We start from the raw sequence: 9,833 nt of genomic DNA, 5'->3' as shown, positions 1-9,833 counted from the left end.
AGCCTGGCCTCTCTGCCTTCAGGCAACAAGAGATAAGGATCTCTTTAAATGTTGCCAAGGAGGCATTGTAACTCTTATATTTTGCTTTAAATTGATTACTTGTTGTTCTGAGCCTTTCATTTTTTTCTCTTTAAGGCATCACTGAAGCTCAATAATAACCACCTAATTCCATAGTCCTTCATTTTATTTTATTTTATGTTTATTTTATTTCATTTTATTTTATTTTATTTTTGAGACAGAGTCTCGCTCTTGTCACCCAGGCTGGAGTGCAATGGCGCCATCTCAGCTCACTGCAACCTCCGCCTCCCAGGTCCAAGTGATTCTCCTGCCCTGGCCTCTTGAATAGCTGGGATTCCAGGCGCCCACCACCATACCTGGCTAATTTTTGACTTTTTAGTAGAGACAGGGTTTCACCATGTTGGCCAGGCTGGTCTTGAACTCCTGACCTCAGGTGATCCGCCCGCCTCAGCCTCCCAAAGTGCTAGGATTACAGGCATGAGCCACCAAGTCAGGCTCCATAGTCCTTATCCTTGCAATTTGTCTTATATCTCTTAAATGCCAGACACACTGCATCAGCCAGTGAATCTAATTCCACCCGTGTCCTAGCCAGGTTATTCCGAGTAAAAGTCTTAACAGTTGCACTGCTAAAGCAAGTCAGAAACTATGCCTGCCATCAACATGGCTGTCCCTATTGCCAGAGGACTGACAGGTGACCCAGCCCTAGAATCCCATCCTCATATTTTGCTTCCTAGGACCACTCCTGGTGCCCGCTGTCTTAGGTTTGATTCCTTAGAAGCAGAACTTAAAAGAGATTTGAATACATGTGATTTTTTTAGGTTGGACTCACCAGTAAAAATCTCTAAGGAAATATATAGGAAGCAGAAAAGGTAATGTTAAAAAAAAAAAAAAAAACTGTGGAAAGATGTGATCTCAGGTAAGGTTTGAACTTGATCTTATCCACAGGGGGCCCTGAAGCATAAATCATACCACAGATTTTATCCACTTGAGGTAAAAGGGCTGGTCTTTTGTACTCCAATATCATTCAGTCATTGGCATTGGGATGCCATGGGGGAGAGGAAGAATCATATTACCCCAGGTGAAACCATCCCTTTAGAAAGGGACAGAGTTCATGAGCCAATAGTAGCCAACATTAACAACAGCTTGTGAGTGGGCATGCCAGCCCAGAGAAGGACATCTAGGCAGGGCACCAACAGTAGATAAGAATGACAGTAGCTTTCTTGTTGGAAACAATACAAGCTAGAAGATAGTAGAAAAACATGTTTAAAGTAATCAAAGGAATAAATTGCCAATGTAGAATTATATACCCAGCAAAAATATTCTTCAGGCCAGGCACAGTGACTTACACCTGTAATCCTAGCACTTTGGGAGGCTGAAATGGGCAGATTGCTTGAGCTCAGGAATTCAAGACCAGCCTGGGCAACATGGTGAAACACTGTCTCCACAAAAAAAATAAATAAATAAAAATACAGGTGTGGTGGCACATGCCTGTAGTCCCAGCTGCTTGGGAGGCTGAGGTGGGAGGACATCTTGAGCCTGGGAGGTGGAGGTTGCAGTGAGCTATGATCACACCACTGCATTCCAGCCTGGGTGACAGAAGGAGACCCTATCTCAAAAATATTTTTTTTTCAAAAGTTGAGGCAAAATTAAAACTCTTTAAGATATATAACAGTTGGAAGAGTTCATCTCCAGAGTGAATGAAAAAAATATATGCACCATGATATATGGTAAAGGAAGTCCTTTGAGCTAGAAGAATTTAATACCAGATAGAAACCTGGATCTACGTTAGAGAATAAAGAACACCAGAAGTGGTAACTATGAGGGTAAATATAAAGATTATTTTTGTTATTTAAATTGTTTTAAAGATAATTGATTGCTTAAAGCAAAAAGATAACAATGTATTATGGGGTTCATAGCATATATTGAGGTAAGATATATGGTAACAATTATATAAAAGCTGGGACGGAAGAAATGGGAGTATACTGTAAGGTTCTTATAATGTGTGAAGAGTGGTATAATATCAATTGAAGTAGACTAATAACATGAAGATATAAACCATAAGCCCTAATATAACCCAAAAAGGGTTATAGTTAATAAGGCAAACACGGAGATAAAAATGGAATTATATAAAAATATATGCTCAATCCAATAGAAGGTAGAAAAAGAGGAAAGAGGGAACAGATCAAGCAGATGGCACAAATAGAAAGCAAATAGGAACGTTGAGAGGTTTAAACCTAACCATACAACTCATCACATTAAATATAAATGATCTAACCGTTCCAATTTATAGGCAGAGATTAACGTATTCACTTACAAAGCAAGACCTAACTATATACTGCCCAAAGATAACTCACTTTAATTATAAAGGTACAAGGTTAAAAGTAAAATAATGGAAAAATTGACCATGCTAACACTAATCAAAAGTAACTTACAGTGACGATATTAATATCAAAGTAGATTTCAGAGCAAAAAATATTACCAGAGATAAAGAAGATATTTGATTGTTACAAATGAGTCCTTTTATCAAATCCTAAATGTTTACACACCTAATAACAGAGCTTCAAAATACATACAGCAAAAACTAATAGAACTACATGGAGAAATAGACAAATTCACAAAATAGTTAAGGAGCCAAAACCCATCTCTCAAAAATCGATAGGACAAGTAGACAGAAAATCAGTAAACAAATAGAAGGCTTGAACAACACTATAAGCCAAATTGACCTAATCAACAAAATTGACAATACAACATTCTACGCAACAACACATTGTTGTCAAGGGCACACAGAACATCTACCAAGATAGATCATGTTCTACACCATAAAACAAGTCTTGATACATGTAAAAGGATTTAAATGATACAAAATATATTCTTTGATCACAATGGAATTAATAGTCATGGTTTCAGTGCATATATATATGTGTGTGTGTGTGTGTCAAAACATCACATTTTACACTTTGTGTGCAGATTTTTGTATGTTACACTTCACTAAAAAAAAAAAAATTATAAAGAACATGAAAAAACAAGCCTTGTTATCAGGGATATATAAAGAACTACAAATCAAAAACAAGGATAAACCTAAGAGAATATAGATGAAAATCGTGAAAAGGCACTTCACAGAAGTGTTTATGAGGGTAATTATAAAGATTATTTTTGTTATTATTTAAATTGCTTTACAGATAATTGCTTAAAGCAAAAAGATAACAATGTATTATGGGGTTTATAGCATATATTGAGGTCAGATATATGGTAACAATTATATAAAAGCCAGGATGAAAGAAATGGGAGTATACTGTAAGGTTCTTATAATGTATGAAGAGTGGTAATAGACAATAGTTGCCAATAGACAAATGAAATATTTCCAGAGTCAACCCTTCTCCGCTCTGCAAAATCACTTCTCAAGAAGGAGCCACAGGCCTGGTGCGGTGGCTCACGCCTGTAATCCCAGCACTTTGGGAGGCCGAGGCGGGCGGATCACGAGGTCAGGAGATCGAGACCATCCTGGCTAACGCAGTGAAACCCCGTCTCTACTAAAAAAGTACAAAAAAATAGCCGGGCGTAGTGGAGGGCGCCTGTAGTCCCAGCTACTCGAGAGGCTGAGGCAGGACAATGGCGTGAACCTGGGAGGCAGAGCTTGCAGCGAGCCAAGATCGCACCACTGCACTCCAGCCTGGGTGACAGAGCAAGACTCCGTCTCAAAAAAAAAGAAAAAAAGAAGGAGCCACAGAGTCAGAGTCAGGTGTGCTCAGCACATTTTTGCTCACAACACGTGATTATATCCTTGGAAACCGAGAGTTGTGACCCCACCATTCTGGGTTACACAGATGGTCTAGCCAGAGTGACCAAAGTCCTTGTCTAAATTCTGAAGTGGGAGTGGAAAGTGGGGAGCTGCCTAGGACCCAGGAAATAGGGGATATTTTTCAGTTGCATGAGTTTCTCCTGATTGCTCAATGGCTCCATTTATAAATGTCCCTAACCCCAGGTCAGTGTGGGTATCAGGGGAGGAGACTAGGCTGGTAATGGGGATTGGGGGGATGGGGATTCTGCCTAATTATTTCTAAGCTTCTGACAGCACCCTAAAGCACAAAGACAAACTTCTCTTTCACAATTATTTTCTGAGGATTAATGCCAGAAAAGAAGCCCCCAAGGGTAAAGGGAGCTCTCATTCCACTTCTTTATTCTACCAACAATGCCCTCCTTGTTCCTCTCCTTCCCACCAGACAAGACCAGCCTCCTCCCACAGCCATACGTCGACAACACGTGCCAAGACCTAGGGCAACAGGGCACCCAGGGTGAAGGGATCACCCAAGAGTAGGGAGTGGAGAGAAATGTGGAAGCTCAGCACCTCTGTGCCTCAAGAACGATGATGAAGTGGCGTCATTTGTCTGGGGTAATACCCAAGATTCGTTGCCTCACGCCTAGGAAATCAAGAAGGCGGAGACACACAAGGAGGAGTTTAAGACTGGAGGTTTAACAGGCAAAAGAAAGAGAAAAGAGAAAAACTCTCTCTCCTGCAGAGAGAGAGGGACTCCCGAGTGGGTCTTCCGGTTTTGTGGTGAAATGCACAAGGGTTTTATAGACAAGCTTGAGGAAGCAGTGTCTGATTTACATAGGGCCCGAGAGATTGGTCGAACCAGGTGTTTCATTTGCATAGCGCGCCAAGAAGTTGGCCATCTCACACTAATATTTTATTATGCAGGTGAGCTCTCCACTTGGCCAGCGCCATGTTGCCTGCTTTTTTACTGTACACGTGGCGACAAAGGAAAAGGAAGAGGGAACCTCCGCGTTAAATATACCTGGCTTCCAGGTGTCCTTTTTCTATTGGCACAGCTGCTGGCATTTACCTATGCAAGATTTTAGCTTGATTATCTATGCCTGCAGCTTGATTTTTCAGGCTGCTTTTTGTCAGAAAAGAAATTATTTGGGAGCTGCTTTTTGTTAAAGGGTAATCTTGCCGCAGACTCTGTTACCCTCACTATCTGCCTAAATAATTTCTTTCTAGCTCCTGTATCAATGATAGAAGGGATCTTTCTTCTCTCTCCCTCTTTTCCGCAGCTAGGTGCATCTACCTGGTTTGGGGGAGAGTGCGTGACACAAGGAACCCAGGTTGAGAAGGAATCAGCAGAAGAAAAGGCTCAGAACTAAAAACAAAGCATCTTCCGCAGAGTCAGATATGTCAGCACAGGGCCTGGGATACTGTGTGACCTAGAAAAGGGAGCAAAGCCAGCCTTGGGCCCATCATTACCCAGAAATCTGGAACAAACAAAACTATAAACTGGTGAGGTCTTAAGAGTACACAGGTTTTAAATAAGGCACACACCACCATGCTTGGCTAATTTTTTATTATTATTATTATTTTTTTTTTATTCTTTTCTAGTGCCGTGGTCTCACTATGTTGCCCAGGATGTCTGAATTTTCTAATAAATTTTCCTTCCTGTACTTTCTTTTTTTTTTTTTTTTTTTTTTTTTTTGTGGAGACGGAGTCTAGCTCTGTCACCCAGGCTGGAGTGCAGTGGTACAATCTCAGTTTACTGCAACCTCTGCCTCCCAGGTTCAGGTGATTCTCCTACCTCAGCCTCCCAAGTAGCTGGGATTACAGGTGCCTGCCACCACGCCCAGCTAATTTTTGTATTTTAGTAGAGATGGGGTTTCACCACATTGGCCAGGCTGGTCTTGAACTCCTGACCTCAGGTGATCCACCCACCTCAGCTTCCCAAAGTGCTGGGATTACAGGAGTGAGCCACCACACCCGGACTCCTCCATGTACTTTCTAGCATATAAAGGCAAGTCTTTCTGCCCATGTGAGCATGCAACACTAGAAGGCTGATAGGAGAAAAAGGCTGGATGTGAAGAGAGTGTGGGCAGCTCTTGACCCCAGTTGCCAGGTCCTCCTTCTTGACTCCTTGCTGCCCCACAGTGGGACTCTGCAGTTGACCGCCACCTTAGAGTCCTCTACATTTTCAAGTCCTTACTTAGTGACTGTCTCTACACCGGAATGTTTAGGCCCAGTGAAGTCCTCCCCAGGTTTCAGGCCACTACCCACCCCAACAATCAGGCCTTCTTCCACTATGGTTTTGAATGCAGAAAGCCTGAGCCTCTGGGATCCTGGAGCCAGGTGGTAGGGATGGAGGATAGGAGAAGATCCAAGTTCAGAAAGTCAGGAAAGAAATCTTGTGGGAATGTGAATTAATTCAACCGTTGTGAAAGACAGTGTGGTGATTCCTCAAAGATTTAGAACCGGAAATTCCATTTGACCCAGCAATCCCATTACTGGGTATATACCTCAAAGGAATATAAATAATTCTGTTATAAAGATACATGCACATATACGTTCATTGCAGCACTACTCACAATAGCAAAGACATAGAATCAACCCAAGTGCCCTTCAAGGATATGCTGAATAAAGAAAATATGCTACATATACATGATGGAATACTACGCAGCCATAAAAAAGAATGAGTCCATGTCCTTTGCAAGGACATGGATGAAGCTGTAAGCCATTATCTCCAGAAAACTAATGCAGGAATAGAAAACCAAACACTGCATGTTCTCACTTATAACTGGGAGCTGAACAATGAGGACACATGGACACAGGGAGGGGAACAACACACACTGGGGCCTGTCAGGCGAGAGCAGAGGTTGGGAGAGAGCATTAGGAGAAAGAGCTAATTAATGCAGGGTTTAACACCTAGGTGATGGGTTGATAGGTGCAGCAAAGCACCATGGCACACGTTTACCTATGTAGCAAACCTGTACATCCTACACTTGTACCCAGGAACTTAAAATAAAGCTGGGCACAGTGGCTCATGTCTGTAATCCCAGCACTTTGGGAGGCCAAGGCGGGTGGCTCACCTGAGGTCAGGAGTTCAAGACTATCCTGACCAACATGGAGAAACTCTGTCTCTACTAAAAATACAAAATTAGCCAGGTGCAGTGGCGGGCGCCTGTGATCCCAGCTGTCCGGAGCTGCGCGCCCCGGCCATAGCGAATAATAATTGACGATTAACGCCTGAGCTCTATTCATTTCCACCTTACACCTCCCCCCTGTATTTACCTTTTTCCCTGTTCTGCTGTCTCATATGCCAGCACAAGATGGCGCTCTTCCTGCTTCTTCTTCACCCATTTTTCCCGCGCCCGCGAAAATTGTTACTTTGTAGCGCAGGCGCCATCCTGCGCCCGGGAAAATTTCCAACTGACAGCGCAGGCGCAACATGACGTCCGACCAGAGAAACCAATACCTACCTGGCCACGCCCTCCGCAATGAGATCATCTCCGCCTCTGGCCCAACCCCTTCCCCTCCAAGTGTATATAAGGCATTGCATTACCGCCATTAAACGAGACTTGATCAGAGCACTGTCTTGTCTCCATTTCTTGTGTCTCTTGTTCCCCAAATTCCCACTCCCTCTTCCAGGGCCTGCTTCGGCGATCCCGCCGGCCGGGATACCCAGCTACTCGGGAGGCTGAGACACGAGAATAGCTTGAACCCCGGAGGCGGAGGTTGCAGTGAGCTGAGACCGTGCCATTGCGCTCCAGCCTGAGCAACAAGAGCGAAACTCCCATCTCAAAAAAAATAAAATTAAAATTAAATAGAAAAGAAAGAAATCTTCATGGTGACTTTGAAAGACGTCGTAGACTCTGCCAAGGAGAGAGAGGGCCAGTGCACTGAGGACTGTGGTTGGAAGGTAGAAACATGCTGTTTTCACAAGCTCATGGGGCAGCCCCAAGCAGGTGTGAAAAGGAGGATTCGCAGGAAGAAAATATCAAAGCCCTAAAGGAGAAATCAAAGGTAAAAGTAGAAATGCACAGACATTTCCCCATTCCCCCACCTTACAACACATCTGCTTCCTCCTTCCCCATCATTCCCTCATCTTCTCTCCAGGCCTCAGCTCACACAGGAAGTGATAGCAGAGTCACTTCTTATCCAGGCACCCCTGACCTCTCACCTCCACACCGACTCATCTGAGGATGATCCCTCTTAGAAGGTATCAGACTTAGGGCCGGACATGGTGGCTCATGCCTGTAATTGCAATGTTTTGGGAAGACGAGGCAGAAGGATGCTTGAGACCAGGAGTTCCAGACCAGCCTGGGCAACAAAGCAAGACTCCATCTCTACAAAAATTTAAAACTTAGCTGGGCATGGTGGTGTACACCTGTAGTCCCTGCTATTTAGGAGGCTGAGGCGAGAAGATCACTTGAGCCCGGGAGTGAGACTGCAGTGAGCTATGATGTCACCACTGCACTCCAGCCTGAGTGACAGAGCAAAACCTTGTCTCAAAAAAAAAAGAAAAAAAGAAAGAATCAGAATGGTAGCCCTGCTACTCACTACCTGTTTGACAATGAGCAATTAACTTAATTATCTAGGCTGCATTGCATCAATGAGTTGTGAGAATTCAGTGTAGCAAAACCAGCCTATATGGGTTTCCTGAGGACAGGGAAGGTGTGGCTCTCGAACTGCCCTGAAACCCCTTTGCCGAAGACAACGTTCGGCATTTAGAACTTGCTTGGTAAATAGAGTTCATACTTTGCAGTCCATGCTAGCTACTCACAAATTGTTGTTTTACTTGCCATAGTCTGTGAGAGCTACATGGAACCCTAAGGAGCTACTAACCCAGCTGACCCATGCGGAAACTGACTCAGACTAAGTGATATGTACAGGCCATATGGACTGCCAGACACAGGGTAAGACTAGACGCTGGTTCCTCAGACCAGGCGAAGCGTTGATACCAAGGCATGCAATAAGGAGTAAAAGGTGGAATTAAAGAACAAAATGCTGAGAATCTGGCTCCAGGAAGAGAGATAAGAAGGTAGCCTGGGCTGTCGCCTAAGCAGGAGTAATTAAAGCACGGGGAACTGGGAAAGAAGTTATGAGTTACAGGGATGATGGGCACTGGGTATTTACAGTAGATGGGGTTTATTAAGTACTGTGTGCCAGGTACATGTTATCTCTTTTATTTTACCTTAATTGTTTTAGAAACAGGGTCTCACTCAAGCCCAGGCTGGAATGCAATGGTGCAATACAGCTCACTGTGGTCTCCAACTCCTGGGCTCAAGCAATCCTCCCACCTCAGCCTGAGTATCTGGGACTACAGGCATGAGCCACCACACCCAACTAATATTTTTAAATTATTTTTTGTACAGTCAGCGTCATTAATCATAATGCTTACTATATTGGGTAAAATCCTTGTTAGGAGTTACTTTTAAATAATCAGATGGAGGAGGTTGAAGCCCTAAATGAAGGTTGCACTGATCTCAGAAAGTGGGATTCAAGGAGAGGACAACAATGGAGAATTATTTAAAATGGATAGTAGAGATGGGAACACCAGGAATTTGGGATAAGGATGCTAAAAGTAAGATAAAAGATGGCCAGGCATGGTGGCTCACACCTGTAATCCCAGCACTTTAGGAGGCCGAGGCGGGCAGATCACCTGAGGTCTGAAGTTCGAGACCAGCCTGACCAACATGGAAAAACCCCCGCCTCTACTAAAAATACAAAATTTACCAGGCGTGGTGGCACATACCTGAAATTGCAGCTACTTGGGAGGCTGAGGCAAGAGAATGGCTTGAACCCAGGAAGCAGAGGTTGCAGTGAGCCAAGATGGCACTGCTGCACTGCAGTCTGGGCAACAATAGGGAAACTCCATCTAAAAAAAAAAAAAAAAAATTTAATTTAATTAAAATGTATAAGCAATTGCCTAGAAATCCTTACTTCAGAAATTACTTGATGGCACATGGATTGTGGAGGGCCTCGAACGTTAGGCCACAGTTTGGTTTAATTCTGTTTGCTTTAAGGAGCCATCCATCGGCAGCTGTAAATA

The sequence above is a fragment of the Mandrillus leucophaeus genome, unplaced genomic scaffold (assembly GCF_000951045.1).
Source record: "Mandrillus leucophaeus isolate KB7577 unplaced genomic scaffold, Mleu.le_1.0 Scaffold29, whole genome shotgun sequence".
NCBI classification, from domain to species: domain Eukaryota; kingdom Metazoa; phylum Chordata; class Mammalia; order Primates; family Cercopithecidae; genus Mandrillus; species Mandrillus leucophaeus.
The sequence above is the reverse complement of the archived record's forward strand: the minus strand, read 5'-3'. Positions refer to the sequence as shown.